The following is a 15,531-nucleotide window of genomic DNA, read 5'->3' as shown; positions in this document are numbered from 1 at the left end:
TGCTCGACCTGGACTACTTTCACGTGCAGACAGCACCTTACTCCATGTTATGCCCAGAACCAACAGCAGCGCGGAGCACAATGCCTTTGTGACTGCTACACCGCGATTGTGGGCTAATCTACCATGGTTCATTCGAATTTCCCCACTCCTTATTTTCATCGAGCAGAATCTTAAGCCTTTCATTTTTAATTCCAATCTGTGACTGAAATTCGTTGTATACGTGTATGTATTGTTTGCAGTCCTTGCGGCTATTAGCCGCTATCACCCGTCAGTTGCCGAGGACCAATGAGTTTGTTGTCATTTCTTTTGCGCATTTGTCAGTTGGATTTCTTCACAGCATTCTGATCTTCATCCCTATTTTTTGTGTCTGTGTGTATGTGTGTGTGTTTGTTGGTTTATCTGTCATATATTTCACAATGTGATTTCTTTTCCCAAGAGTGATGTAATTATTACATAAGTGTACTCCCACGAATATATATCATCGTTTGTGCAAATTATGTTTGTTTTTTTGCTTTTGACAAAATCTTTTTCATATCATCCTGGGTTCATGTATATTCCCATCATCAACCATTTGTGGAAATCATCGTACGAGCTTCCTTCGAATCTCCTTCATACAAGGTTTTGTGTGCAAAAGCAGGTTTTCCTCATGAAATTCCTATTTTCCGCAAATGTGACAAGATTACTTTAGTACAAACTTCCCTTGATAAATATAGCTACATACTGCGTACCGATGACGTAATTAAACACAACTGACAAGAAGGAACGAAACACGAAAATAGTGGAATTGCATCTTTATTTCACCGAGACAAAGAAATACCATTGATTGAACGTGAATTTACACTCTACCATATGTATGCATATCTTGGCGATTCATTTCTGTATTATACAGTACAATAGAAATACGGGCAACACATCAGTGCATCAGTGAAGGATGATGCAGATGACACTTATGCTCACTTAATGGAATTATCACTTCACGTGTAGAATGGACACACGGACTCCACACAATGTTCTTAATGATGGGGGAAAATCCTTTCCTTGATTAAGGTTGGAATGATAATGATGGAATACCAAACATTGTAGCAGGATATGTCGTATATTTGCTGTATGTATTTCTCTCCTTTTGTGTGTGTGTGTGTGTGTGTGTGTGTGTGTGTATTGATTTTGGAGCAAGGAGATAAGGAAACTAGCATACGAGATTAGGAATTTCTTCTCTCAATGGGCGTGCAGATTTTGATCCATACATCTTTTCATCTATAGTTTTAAATTGAAAAAAAAATGGCATTTTAAATTTGTGTAATTTCATTTGCACAGTTTTGTGTCCTGTATGGATATCATGACAGCTTGTCTTTGAATTTTTTGACAGCACAGTGAATAATGCCGTTATGTATCATTGTGACATTTCTCTAATTCAACTTTGTGATATGTCAATGCATTTTTTTTGTTATGAGTGTATGTGGCATTGTTTTCAGAATCATACTAAGTTGTACCATTGTACAATTTCGAATTATCGCATGCTTTTTTTTGTATAAAGTTATGTAGCTTTGGTTCTATACTTGTAGTACACTTGACGAGAAAAGGATAAAATTATGTTTCCATGACTTGTGTGTGTGTGTTTTTTTTTACATTGTCAGTTTATATATAATACAAATACGTAAATTAATAATGGTGTTGTATGATAATAATTGTGCGTATATTTTGTTTTCTGTAATAAGACGATCAATTCCAGTAGGGATTTTTCTTTCGCGATTATTTTGCGTTTCAAAACGATTTTCCTGTTTTGTAACTTTTGCAATTACCTGTACATAAGATCATATTTCAGATGACATATAATATTGTCCGCTGTATTGGATGATTAGGGATGATTGATTTTTACTCCAGAATATATCAAGAGGAAATCACTATATTTTTAAGAGTTGTTGAATTGTGTTGAACTATGTATAAACTCATACATTCCTGCCTATATCATATATTAATGAAATAATTATCATCATCATATCACAAGGGAGAAAACGCGATTGTCGTAAACGTCTCATACACGAAATAAGGAGGTTTATATTCATATCACAAGGTCCTTCGTAATTGAGCTCTAAATTCAAAACAAAGTTTAGTACGCCATGTGTCCATGCTTGCTTGTATATATTCTTTAGATAAAATCAATACAGATACGCAGAAACGAAGAAAAATCGTGTTTAAAGACTGGATGACATTCATTTATTAGCTAAAGTCTAGGATGATGCCAAAGTGTTTGCATTGTAGTAGAATATTCTTAGGGCTCCTTAGAGCTACAAAATGTAAATACCTTCATACTGACAGGTAAGTACAAGACGAACCTTCATATGAATGCAATTGTGTGACATGAAATTGTCATGCTCGCGAGAACCGATAAACATGCATGTTCAAGTGTTTTTAAAGTGCATCATTCTGTTGTATCATACTAAAGTATTGGTTAATTCGTCGAATTTCTTGATGAAGCAGAACACATGAATAATGGCGTCACGTGATATTTGGGCTGCTGAACTCCTGTTAGGATTGTAGTGCCTGTTTTTAGCTGTTTTTTCGTCTTCTTAATACTGTATAATACAGTTCGTTTTTACATTTTTTCACACGAAATTGTGTTATCGTTTATAGACATTTGAAAAATGTTGTGTAGTTGTGTGCAATACTAGGTGACTGTAAAGTTCCGCGATTATGCTCGAACAACATTGTATAATCTTGACGACGCATTTTTCTTCCAGAAATTGTCTTGAAGCGTGTTAATGTATCTCAAAAGCAATTTCTTTTCCCATGAAAGACAAATTGACAAAAGTCAACGTTGCACTATTTCATATGAAGCACATTCATATGCTGTACTTACTTACATTGACACAATTACATCCTGTTATAGCAAAGTACGTATACCGTGTTACGATATCCTGTTTCCTTAGTCTCTTTGGTTTGTCTAACCGTTTTTATAGTGTTGTCTATAATTGATATGTTGTTTTTCGTTTTAGATTTGTAATTGTTTGGGGTTTATTCAATTCAAAAGAAATTATATAGATATAGAGTTTATGTAACAGTTGTGCTACAGACGTTTTTTATGTAAAGCGCTGTGAAACAACATAAGAGTTTGTAAGAGCCCTCTACAAATGCAATTATTGTATTGCATTTCATTGTATTTCTTGGTAAAGGCGTGGAAAGATGCACCATGTAGAATTTAGTCCTTTGAACTTCTTTTCGGTTTCCAGTCGAGAGCATGTTAAAGCTATTTATCTTCGTGAGGACTGTACATAAATAAGTTCGTTTTTCTCATGTTGTCACACGTAATTGCCTCATCATTCATGTACATTTGGGAAAATATCGTATTGTTTCATTTAATACTACGTGAGTCCGAAATTACGCGGCAAGTGTAATTAAAAAAATACAAGAAAAAATATGTTGAGGATAAATTTCTGTAATCAATTGTTTTGACGCATACATGTATATGTGACCGTGCACCTCAAAACGAACATAAAGTCGCACACACTGATTTTGCGTGAGGACTGAAAATAAGTGAAATGGGTCAACCTAGCCGAACTTGACTTTTTTATATTTTCTGAAAGAGCAGGTCTTCTTTTACATTGTGCTAAAATTTTGTATCATAAAACGGGCAGGAAAGTGTGTTTTTTAGCAGTTTATTTCGAACATTTTTGGTAGAATAGTGTGATTAGGTGTGTCTTTAGAATCCCTTTTTCATTTCTGAAAAACCTTGTCCACACTCTTCACTTTCAACCCTAATAGCTTTTGAAAGGATAGTGCGACTGCTTTGAAAGTTGGCATTAATTATGGACAGAATGTGTTAATGAGGCATGCTTAATTTCAGTTTAATCTGATAATCCCTTCATTGTTGTTACTATGGTGGTTTACTTCCTGTTTTTTGTCCCATTCATCGCACAGCCAGCACGGTTTGGTAAAGATTAAGCGCTTGAATAGACACTGTACTTCAGAGCCTCTTTTCTCAGTTCACACTTTTCCTGAGTTTGTGCTTTCTTTCCAATATTTAGATAGGTTAGGGGAGTCCATTTGATTTGAATTATACATCATTTTAAAGCTTAAAGTCTGCTCTTTCAGAATGTGGTCTTAACTAAAAACTCATGTCTGGCGACTTTTTGTTTGTTTTGAGGTGCAGGGTCACATATATATATATATATATATATATGTGACCCTGCACCTCAAAACAAACAAAAAGTCGCCCGGCATGAATTTTTAGTTAAGACCATATATAAAATATGAAAAACTAAAGTTCGGCTAGGTTGACCCATTTCACTTTTTTTCAGTCCTCACGCAAAATCAGTGTGTGCGACTTTATGTTCGTTTTGAGGTGCACGGTCACATATATATGTATATGTATATATACGCACAAATTATTGTTGTTTTTGTATATTTTTGCTGTGGAGTACAATTTTGAGAGTAAATTTGTTTCAAAGAAAACAAAGACAATATTGAATATACAAATCAGGTCTTCTATCAAACATCAGTTGGTACTGTGTGCCTTGAATTTTGCGGTTGTCATGTATAATGTTTCCATGTTTCGGGGGGGGGGGAGTATCACTACACAAGTTGTACGCTTAACAACATGCATATAATCTGCATTCATAACAAAATACTACTTTGTCGAATATTTGTTGCTCAGTATATACTATTGAGAATTGAGAGCCCCGTTTTGAGAAATATTTGAAGTTTATTTCAGCACCAGCGCTATCGGCAAAGAGTTACCATTTGATGTGGCTTAACGATATTGTATCCTGCTGTTGCACTTCTTGATATAAGCATGCATTATGATTTCATGTAAGAACGTATATCTATATTTTTAATCAGACTTACCTTTTTTATATCATTTTACTAGCCTTGATCTGTTTAACACATTTTCTCTTTCATTGTTTTTTTTTTTCACAGAAAGCTGGCATTAAGATTTGTGTTCCATCTGTTATACTAGTAGATGTTCAATATCGTGTTATCTTCTTTTGTTCGTATAATGTTATGTAGCTCTGCTTTACATGCTGAATATTTGAAAAGCAATGACCTTTCTTTTTCACCAGAAATGATAGTTTGCATATTTGAGCGTTTTGCTCTTTGTATCTTTGGTTATTACTTGCAGTGGTTCATAGCAATACGTCTTAATCTGAAAATTTTGCAACGCATTGGAAATAAATTTAAAAAGAAAACAACAATTCCACCAACAAACGAATACGTTATCTACTAAAATATATAATTCTGTGTGAATATACAAGTTGAAAAATAAACGGAAAGGAAGATGAGCTTCACTATCGACACTGCTGCAGCAGTGAAAGAATGTTCCCTATTCGCCTTACAACAGCAGAAGGAATATTCCAGTACAGAAACTTCAAATCCTCGGTTATTGCTGAAAAACTCATGCACGTTAGTACACGTAACTTTATGTTAGTAGTATTTGATTGTATACGAATAGTTGTATTGATGTCTTTGATGTAATTTTTCGATCTAGTTAGTTTCATTGAAACCGTGTCTAACTAATCAACGCAATTCCAATAAAGGAATTCCAGCACGAGTATCCTTGTCTAATAAACTGAATGCTTACGTTGAAATTATTACTCGAAATGTTATGGTTATATTACACACACACACACACACAAAAATAAATAATCGGTATTGGTTCGTCCATGATGCACACTAAAGGTGGCAGAACATAACACTCCCATATTATCTTAATTAAATGTGTGAACTTACCAATTGCGTTTAAGTATCACGGATTTATTGTGAATATTTATCAATTTTATGTTTTCGAAGTTGCATTTTGTAATCATTTATTCACTCATTTTCCCAGTGTGATATTCATTCCGATTTGATACTTGTTACTTACATAGGACAGGATCATTGCACTATATTGTTTCTTAATACGTTCTTAGGATTCACAAGTTAATGTTATGAATAGAGCAGTTGGGTCTCGCATTTTACTCTGTGCGTTATCTGCTCATACGTAAACTGTTGTATTTGTCATTGCCTGAGATCTCCCATCCCGTCAAATGTTGCAAAGACACAATTATCAAATTACATGTTTGTGGTATTGGTATTGCTGCGATGCAGTGACAAGTTTGTCGAATTAACTGTTGTATTGACTGTAAAATGAATTGGATATCATTGCCGCGAATACTCACCATCACAAGATATTCACGTGTCTACTTATACCATGGTATTGTTATGGTACTCTGGAAATGTTTAACTCTTTATGTGCCATGGTGGAAAACCCCTGTGTGCCACGTTATTCTGAGACACGAACTTGTCACGAAGGTAGTAGTCATGCTTCGAGAAAGAATTATGTTTTTCCAATTTGTACAACTTCTACAAATTTCTGTTAAGATGAGCATAATAGTAGGCAAAGTTAAAGAGGAATGCCAAGCTTTGTTTCGATATAAATTGTACGACGACTCTATTTTCAATTTTTCTTTTGAATGACCAGTTGCTACATTACTGTAAAGGTATGACTTTTGCACATAAAACCGTGACAGAAACTTAGAATATACGAGCATATCTAGTTGGGAACATCGTTTGATAGTCGATCACCACATAGAATGCAAGCCGTGTATGAGAGGAACAAAAGCACAAGAAACGCTTTCATTGATTAACAGTAATTAGCGGTTTATTGATCGGTCTTGGCGGCTTTGTTTGTTGAGCAGAATATGCGAAGTTGGCACGCCGTCGACTGAGTCGGACGTGCGAACGTGGCACATAAAGACTTAATATTTCAGCTAGTTTCAGATACTTTCATTTCATGTTTCTTTTCTAGTATAAGCAATGCTTTGTTCTCCACTTACTCTTAATCAGGTCATTATTTCTTTGATTTCAAGGACTTACACGAGACACAAGCATTGGCTTGTGTACGTTTCCCAACAACAGTACGGTATGTGTAAGCAGCATCTACACTCGTTAGATTAATTGCTTTAAATAGTCATTCTTTCCTTACTGATATTTCATTGTTTATGTAACTTTCTTTCTTCAGATAATAATTCCGTGTCTTGTAGCTTAGGAAGATGTTCGGATGTAAGAATAAATGGATATTATATGATGTAACGCAGCAACAGCACGTCAGTATCAGTGGAGCAATACGAGTGATGTAATTGTTCATACTTTTTGTGGTTGATTATTATCAGTTTCTGACATGTATTGTTGCTTGTACTTGGGATGATTGGAAATAAATATAATCTATTGGACAGTGGCAATTTCTTTGCTATGGGTTTGGTTACTTCTACTTGTACCAATATATATATATATATATATATATATATATATATATGTATATATATATATATATATATATATATATATATATGAAGAGTTCAAAAAATATTCATCCAATAAAACTGTCATTGACATAAATAATACCTGAATAGTGTACAATAGGGCGGTGAGTTGGCTCAGTCGGTAGCGCGTCTGCCTCACGATCACGCGGCCCGGGTTCGAACCCGAGTCTGGACTGAGCAATGTTGTGTGTAAACATACCGTCCCCTCTAGCTCCCTCTAGCAAGAGGCAAAACACTCTGTCCCTCGGATAGGACATAAAATGGAGGTCCCGTGTATGAGAGTCACAGCTCATGCACGTAAAAGATCCCGCTTCATTCATTCATCGAAAAGAGCAGGGTGTCTAACCCGGTGAAGTGGTCCCACCCCACATCCAACTGGACCCCATGGAAGACCAGCTTAGTGTAGCTGAATATGGGCTATCCAGCCATCTTCTCAGATGGAAAAATGAAGAACAAGAACAAGAACAACAATTTGGTTAAAGGTTATTTGAATGTGAAAGCATAAATCAGTTTCATTAAATCTAAGATTGATTTTAAAGTAAGGTTTCAGATTTTGGTCAAATTTTCACCCTCTGTAAAAAAATTGAACCATGCACATGAACCAATGATGCGTATGTGAGTGTGTGCTGACAATGGCCCTGAACAATGGACATGCTTGAACCACCTGTTGACTAGGCGTCAGTCTCGAGCTCCCAGGCACATGAATGCTTAATCAATAATTCATGTGGATTGCCCTGGGCACTGCTAGTCTGGGTTCATGGACGGTAAAGGGTAAAATGCATGCACATGGAAAAAGGCAGCACATGTTTCCATGTGCTTGCAAACACCACATTCCATTCAAGCTGCCAATTATTTTTAATTTTTGTTTCACATATCACTAGATTTGGGATATAAATAAGCATAAACGATCTAAAGTTCCTCATTTTAATACACCTGTCTAGTAATTCAATAGTCTAACAAATTTTTTTTCGCTTTTTGATAAAAAGAAATCATTTTTGGGAAAGAGTTCAGCAGCATTTATCATTGGGGCGATATGTTTCACAGTAGACTTATTTAAGGCTCCATTTACAGAAGACAGTGGATACTCTAATTGATTTTCTTTGCTTCCTGTCACCATGTTTACGATAGAACAGAAGGTATTCATTGTAATTTCGTTTTTCAGAAGTAGGGAGAGCACTGTCGAGACCTAACGACAGTATCGGCAGGCGTTTGACTTCACACAGATACTGCCAGAGGCGGAATAAAGACTAGTTGTGATAGTGGAATTTCTCATGAATAAATAATGAAGCATTCAAACCCTAACCATTGTTTAGGACCATTGTTAGGGTGTTAACCACACACTCCTATACACACCCATTGACCCCTGTGCAAAGTGAAATTTTGTACTGAGGGTTGAAAATAGAGCAAAATCTGGAACCTAACTGTGAAATTAATCATGAAACTGATTTATGCGTTCATATTCAAACTACCTTCAACCAAATTGTACACTATTCAGCTATTACTTATATCAATGACAGTGTTATCTGATATATAGTTTATGAATTATTAAGAATCAAAAGTGGGAAATGTTTTTTGAAACACCTAGTATATATATATATATATATATATATATATATATATATACTTTATATATATATATATATATATATATATATATATATCTTGTGTTTGTGAATGTTTGTATGTATATATATATATATATATATATGGGTCAGAATTTTGAACGATGTACAATTGAGCCAAAACAAGGCAAAATTTAAAAAGTAGGAAATTCTCCAAATTATTCATCTTACCTGAAAGAGTATATCTCAAGCTTTAATATGAACCCAATTATACTAGGATTTTCCCAGAGGAACAGGTTTTTATTCACCGCTGAAGTTTACCATGTCCAGAGCAGCGAACGTCCGTGAGGAATAGTACAGCACATACACTTGAATAACATTTAACATAGTTTGCAAAGATCTGATTCAGTTCAAAATCCTAACAAAATATCTCAAGGGACATGTGTACGTGCTTGCAGAATATTAAGCTTGTACTCTCAACCTGTACGTAATGGTAGACAACTGATGATTAAACTAAATTCGTCGTTTCTGTTGAAATATTGCTCTTCCGCTAAACACTTTCTCCACTTTACGCGCATTTTACAGAAACTCAATATTTTGACCTCTTATTTCACTATCCCATACTTCAATCCCCACTCCCAAATAATAACATACCTTTTTAAGATGTATCTGATCTAGGCAGTCTCTATAACCCAACAAACATAGCATAGTTTTCATCACGGAGGTTCGCATGTAGCTCACGGACGTTCGGAACAAACAAGATGCAGCTCTCTTGAGTTGGAAACGCATTCTACTCACAACAAACAGCAATTTCATGTCGAGAACATACTCCTCTGCAAGATCCTGAACAGATATTACCTTTTCTCAATTATATAAGCTTGTTTATCTTCTCATACTGAGGAATCAAAGAAAACAATTTTCCATCTCTCGTAAATGAACGTACAACCGTACGTGTAATCTCAGTGACGTAGTCCATCCTTGAGAACGAATATATTTATCAAAATTTCTTTATCATGAAGTAAAGATTCAGGTCCTAAATTTGTTATCTAAAGTCTACAATGCAAAATTTGATTATAATGAACATGGTCACAGCTAAAATTATGACAAAGAATTAACATAGAAAGACAACAGAAATGTGCTCCGTTATAGAAATACGAGGTTTAGCTGGGGAGGGCAAACGAATACGTTGGGAAGAAATCCTTCTATGTTTGCTCCTTGTGTTACACACAGTTACCGAGGAGAATTTGTATTATTATATTAGTCAGAAATAATAATAGGTTCGATACTGCGAAGTTTTGTCATAACAAGACACAATAAGTCCATATTACTTGGATGGATGTTTTTGACTTCGATATTATACAATATGGTTTGTTATAACAAACATTTTGTAGCGCGTCATTTCGGAGGCTCGTTATTCATACAGTTTGTCAATACGAAAATTGATAGAGTTCGTATAATTATGAAGCTTTTTTATTCGGTAAATGATAGGAATCTCCGAAGGTTAATCGAAAGGTTTATTAATTGGAACATGAAAAATCATGTTCGCTTATCCAACTGTGGAGAAACAATTAAGTTAACAACTAAAATTCTCCAAATTTCAAAACCTCATCATAACCATTTTCACCTAAACGAATATCAGGCCCTTTCCACTTTTAGAAGAACGGACCTAAAAATAATGATCCTTAATATTTATTTTTCGGACTAACAAACTTTCGGAATAAGACAATTTTTAATAACAAACCTCCTTAATTAACTACAATTTTTTTTTTTTCATTTTCGGAATAACAAACCTTTGGACATCAGAGTAACGAATCTTAGGAAGAGCGAACGTATCAAAGTGCAACCTTAAACCTATTCTTAATCATTACTTTTTTAACATGTGTTTTCAAAGTAAGCACAAAAACACAAACAAATTAATGATCTCTCTGTCTCTTAAATGTAAAATGAAAAAAAAAAAGATCTTGGAAAGAATTACAAATGAACATTGCTTTTCATTGATGAGTATAAAACAACACCATGTGATGATAAGCGGAGGATTTGTTTGTTTTCATCAGACAATAATTGTATACTGCATTATTTTTGTTCGCTTGTGACAGCATTTCGATGAATAAAAAACATAAACAAACAAACAAAAACTTCTCCAGAGGAATTTGGTACAACGGGAGTGCACTGGCAATTCTTTTCTCTGTGTGTTGGAGCTCGATCCCTTCTCTGTTTCTCAGTCACTTTTATTTAACTGCTTCCATATACTTTTGAAACTTTTCCATTTTTTATTTCAACACATGCCCATTACAGACTTCTTCCGTCATTATCCTGCATGTGATTACGTAGCACTTTTCGGATTTATTTTGGTTTGTTTTGTTTTCTTTCTGTTTTCTGTTTGGTCGCAGCATGTCCAGGCTATTGAAAGAATGAGAGAAAAATCGTCATGAAGAGAAAAATAAGAATGAATTAAGGCATTTAATATCATGGACAATTACAGCGAACGTCCGTTATGGAGGCCAAAACTGGATGCGTTCTGTTTGAGACGGCAGCTACCATACTCAAAAGATAAACACTTGGCGCACCTGTCACTAAAAAGTGGCACTGATCCTCTTTCTCCTACTATGTAATCCATTGACTTATTCTACCAACGAACATGCGTGACCAAAACGTTTTCCTTTTGTTATTACAAGTAAATTGAGTGCTGAACATTATTCACTTTTGGGTATGAGCGGCTCGGTGATTTGGTAATATTTTCAACTAACATTAACTTTATGTGCAGTGATATATTTGTAATTATCAGCAATTTCCTTTCTCGGACAGAACGTCCGTGAGCGAAACTTTCAGAACTTGTAACAGTACAAATTGTCTCCAGATCCTCATTAGAAAGAAATTTAAATGCACAGAAATTACAGATTACGCAAAATTCCATTTCCTACAACTTTGTTTTCAATGTTTAGCTGTTTTTGTATAATTAGAGGGAAAACAAGCGTAAAATTGTGAGTAAATTTTCAACTGCTTCTTCATCATGATCACATAACGCCTTAAAAATTCTGAAACAACTGCCCTAAACTCATTGTTTACTTTGAAAAACTTTATTTGTGACTATTGGAGCTAAAAGTTTTAGAGAATACAGGACACTTTCGGGACAAGTTATCCCTATCGAAGGGATTGCATACGTCACGGACGTTCGCTGGAAATGTCACGGACGTTCGTTCTACTGATAGGGTCATGTTCCCGGACGGATAACTAATCGGCAGAGAGTACCTAGCCTTCCTAACTCTTTCAAAAATTTGAAAAGGTATTGTCAATGCAAATTATAAGAAATTTGACATCCTTACAACATATGTGTTGCTCAGAGGGGGATCAGGAGGTGAATTTTTAGAGAAAATATTAATTATTTCCTTGGTTTTCGGTGAATTGCATGGTCCAAAAACTGCGGACAAGCCTCAGTCCGCTCCAAAAATAACATACAGCTCCTCGGCTAGAGAGCCAAAGGTAAAATGCACCTTCGTCATCAAAGCAAGATGGTGTCCCACTCGAAAACGTTTTAATCATCACGGACGTTCTTTTTTTCTCGGAGGTTCGTCTAAAAATATAATTTCGGTTCCTATTTGACAAAGGATGGACAGAAACTCAAAACAAACATATTATCGTGTGGCTAGATCTTAGTTGATTACGACTCAGAACAATATCACCAATAGCGTTTAATGGGATACGATCTTTATTAGAAAGTAGCGGAAGCACGTCCGTGACGAAAACTGAGTATAATTTTGCCTAAAAGAATATTACGTCCCATGTACAGCCAGCAGACGTACAATTTTTGCAGGATATGTTCATTAGGTGGAACACCAAATTTTCGTATACATTACAGTTGGGACAACAAAGTAGAATTTGCAGCAGCGATAGAAATAAAAGCACCACGGACGTTCGTCTGTTTAGGACTTTGATATTTCAATTGTTCTCTGTGATTTTAAACGTGCTCATAAAGTTATTATAATTTTGTGGTTCATACCCATGATATGTCAGATCCAGAACATGGTCAGATATTAGATGCCACGTACGCTTAAAAATGCACATCATTAGTTTGAAAAACAAAAATTATTGTGAAAATAGCGTTTTTACCGTATTTTTACGCTTTAAGTCCTTGTCAAATCAAAAATATCAGGCAAAAGTCAACCAAATCATATATTTCCTGAAAGGAAATTTACCAATCTTTGAGATAACATGAAAAAATCTGGTTTCTTAGATCATCCTGGCGTGTTCTAAGGGAAAGAATGTCATAAGGTGCGAAAATTGGCAATTGTACATCGTTCAAAATTCTCACCCATATATATATGTGACCGTGCACCTCAAAACGAACATAAAGTCGCACACACTGATTTTGCGTGAGGACTGAAAATAAGTGAAATGGGTCAACCTAGCCGAACTTGACTTTTTCATATTTTCTGAAAGAGCGGGTGTTGCGACACGGATTGTCGCCCCTACACGGATTGTCGCCTCCTGCTCGGGGCGACAATCCGTGACGGGCGTTGGCGGCACGGATTGTCGGCCCGCCCTCGAAGCACATTTTGCTGGGTAATATCGTTCTGGACATAATCATTGAAATACTAACACATAACTTACATGGCTACATCCATGCAAACATGCCATGCAAAAAGTCATGGTGACAATCCGTGTAGGGGGCTGGCGGCACGGATTGTCGCCCGCCCTCGAAGCACATTTTGCTGGGTAATATCGTTCTGGACATAATCACTGAAATACTAACACATAACTTACATGGCTACATCCATGCAAACATGCCATGCAAAAAGTCATGGTGAGGTTTCAAGGAAGTGTGTATGTGCGCGTGCACATGATAATTTAGTGTCCGTTTGTGCGTGTGCGTGTGTGTGTGTGTGTGTGTGTGTGTGTGATGGAAGAATGTGTTTTATGTCAGTTTTTTGCGTATGTGTTTTTTAGCTGCGCGTGGGGAGGGATACCTAGTAAGCTGTTGCTGGCATAAACATTGATATTGATTTTATCAGCAGCTTTGAATTTGATGAGTTTGTTTGGCAGATTTGTATATGAATTCGGAGTGGAGCTTGCGTGCGGGCGAATGCTGCTTTTCTGCATACGGTCCATTATGTCTTATTTATCAACATTGGGAAATTGTTTCATCATATGTGGTATCGGTTTGGGTGTGCGTCGGTATGTAGGAAGGGGGTTACATTTCGTTATTGCAAAAGTTTGTTATTCTGAAGGCTCATTCGTCCGAATGCTCATTCGTCCAAAGGGTCATTATTCCGAAGGTTCGTTATTCCGAATTTCATTTTTGGATCAACGAACCACTAGGTATAGGGAATTGTGTGTTTCGGATAAATGAAGCCTCGGAAAAAACGAAACTTCGGAATAACGAACCTTCGTGTGTGTGTGTGTGTGTGTGTGTGTGTGTGTGTATGTATGTATTTGGGTCGGTGAATGTGGGTGTGGGATGATTTAGGTTTTGTTTAATCAGGGGTTGGTGGATTGGGGATTGGATTTGAAGAAGGATAGTTATAAATGGTATGACGGATGTTGGTAGGATTTAATATTTAGGATAGATGTAGGTCCTAGATTTGTTTCGGTTTAGGAGGGGAGGGGGTGGTGGGGTTTTTTATGACTGATTTCATTCTAGATTTGTGTAATGCAGGGGCCGTGGAAGCGGGGGGGGGGGCTGGGGGCTGCATCTCCCCCCCCCCCCCCCCACACACACACTTTTGGATAGTGAAAAAAAAATCAAAGAAGAAAAAAGAAAGAAAGGGGAAAAATCGGGGGAAAATCACATTACCCGAATTTCTCACAAAAAGTGTGCTTCAGATCGCTTTATCTTGATTTCAAAAACGCAAAAGCTCCGTCGATTGGGAGGGGGCATCCCCCTCCCACCCTCCCCCTCTACCTCATTAGACTTTGTACATACACACAGATGATGCACACGCGGAATAATAGCTAAATGCCGTGATTTTGCTATTTAGTTTTAACACTTTCCTGAAAAAAATCTAAATTATTTCCAAAAATATATATATATATTTTTTTAGGGGGGGGGGGGGGCTTGGGGAGCTAGAAAAAAATCCAAGTATTGAACCAAAAGTTTGCACCACATCGCTGAATTTCAGGTCTGAAAATGTAAAATCACCTTCGTGTAGGAGGAGAAATATCCCTTTTGTATATACACTCTCGTGGGCATGCCTTTTCTGTTTGATTGCTTAATAGACAACATTCATGAAATTAATTGTAACAATAAATTTATACAAGAAGTTTATTCATATGCTACCACTTTATAGGCAAATTGTTCAATAATAATCCACACCAAAATATCCTGCTATACCTTAAACAAGTGGGGCCTTTTCAAGTCGATAAAAGACGGAAAACATGCATCAAATTGCACCATTTACAACATAAAAATGCAAAAAGTTCTCACCGTGGGAGGGGGAACACCTTGGGGTTGACCTTGATACCCGGCCCCCCCCCCCCCCGGCTGCGCAGCCCCCCCCCCCCTCAAACTGAAAAACGTTCCGCGGCCCCTGTAATGTATTTGTGTGTGTTTTTTATGTATATGCCATTGTAAGTAAGAAGGTGTTACATGATCCAAACCACTATATTCAAGGAATATAGGTTTGGTAGGGCCCTATACATGTCAAAACTTTCTCGTGAAGAAATTATTAGTAGGGTTG

Source organism: Diadema antillarum, unplaced genomic scaffold (assembly GCF_040938485.1).
Source record: "Diadema antillarum isolate AM-2024a unplaced genomic scaffold, OU_Dant_1.0 seq00000515_RagTag, whole genome shotgun sequence".
Taxonomy (NCBI): domain Eukaryota; kingdom Metazoa; phylum Echinodermata; class Echinoidea; order Diadematoida; family Diadematidae; genus Diadema; species Diadema antillarum.
This window is presented reverse-complemented; position numbering follows the sequence as displayed.